Genomic DNA, 1,260 nt, shown 5'->3' on the forward strand with positions numbered 1-1,260 from the left:
TCAGGGCAAGCCTGGGGGCATCGCCCCAGCTCCGTGGAACGTCCTGACCGTGTTCCCAGAAATTGTCTTCCTTCCTTACCGCTCAGCCTTCTACCCCCCAGGCCAGACACCCCCCACCCCTTGCTGTTTTCCCACAGGGCTCCTCACCTTCTAGCCATCCACGTTGCCTGGATTTGTCTCTGTGTCCCTTCGATGAGCTTCCCTGGTGGCTCAGACAGTAAAGAATCCACCTGCAATGCAGGAGACCTGGGTTCCATCCCTGGGTCCGGAAGATCCTCTGGAGGAGGGAATGGCAACCCACTCCAGTATTCTGGCCTGGAGAATCCCATGGACAGAGAAGCCTGGTGGGCTGCAGTCCACGGGGTCGCACAGAGTCAGACACGACTGAGTGACTAAGCACGCACCCTGGGATGTGGCTGCTCAGTATTTTTACTGAGTAGCCAAGGACCCCCTGTAGCCCCTCCGTGAGGGACAGAGCCCCATCTGAGCGTCAGGAGACCTGTCCCAACTCCTGAGCCTCCTCTGTCCAAGGGGTGGTGGATGGTCCCTTCCTCGTGGGCCCTGCTGGGGTCCCCGCTTGGCCCAGAATACCCGGAGCAGACCCCAGCCCTGCCTCCGGGCACAGAGGCTCCACGCGGTCTGCCGGAGGCCCGCTCGGGCTTGGGGCGCCAGACTTTTTATCTGGGACGTGCAGGCCCTGCAAGAGGCCTCCTCCCACTCACGGAAGAGGGGTTAACTCTGGACTCTGCCAGCCACTGGTGGGTACACGCTGGGGGTTTAGCCGGCCGGCCCCAACCCTGATTCCCCTGCCCCCAGCACAGATGTGAGCGCTCAGTGGATCCGGACAGGCCGCCACCACAGGTAGAGTCCAAGGCTTTCTCCTGCCCCCAGCAGCCCTGTGCCTAGTCTGTGGTCCCAAACCCCCTGCCCCTGGGCAGCAGGGCTGGGTCTCCCTTGCAGAGGGCGGATCGGCTCTGCACCCGCCCCTCCTCCTGGGTTCCCTTCACCCCAAGCCTCGGGCCAGGAGCCCTTCGCTGCAGGACTTCCTCTGCACCCTCCCACTTCCTGAGAAGGGGGCTATGAGGGAGGTGGACGCTCAGATCCCAGCCGGATAGCTGGCGGGCAGGCAGCAGGCAGGTAAGCCTCAGCACAGGGGGCTGGCACCTGGGGAGGAACACGCCTGCCAGGTGGAGGTCCTGGCAGGTCCCTTTGCCCGCTGAGACCTGACCTGGGTAGAGAGGATGGCAGGGTCCCAGGGTC

At 63.8% G+C, this 1,260-nt stretch overlaps 1 protein-coding gene across 1 annotated transcript in view; it reads left to right on the forward strand.

Annotated features, from left to right (window-relative positions):
- Positions 1-1,023: 1,023 nt before the first annotated feature.
- The window catches only part of LOC104991244 (NADH-cytochrome b5 reductase 3), a 23,158-nt gene continuing 22,921 nt past the window's right edge, over positions 1,024-1,260 (forward strand). The window contains exon 1 of the mRNA XM_010843650.1: positions 1,024-1,137. The gene's annotated coding sequence lies outside the window, so the exon portion shown is untranslated. The remainder of the gene's footprint in view (positions 1,138-1,260) is intronic.

This window comes from Bison bison, unplaced genomic scaffold (assembly GCF_000754665.1).
Source record: "Bison bison bison isolate TAMUID 2011002044 unplaced genomic scaffold, Bison_UMD1.0 scf7180017864184, whole genome shotgun sequence".
NCBI lineage: Eukaryota > Metazoa > Chordata > Mammalia > Artiodactyla > Bovidae > Bison > Bison bison.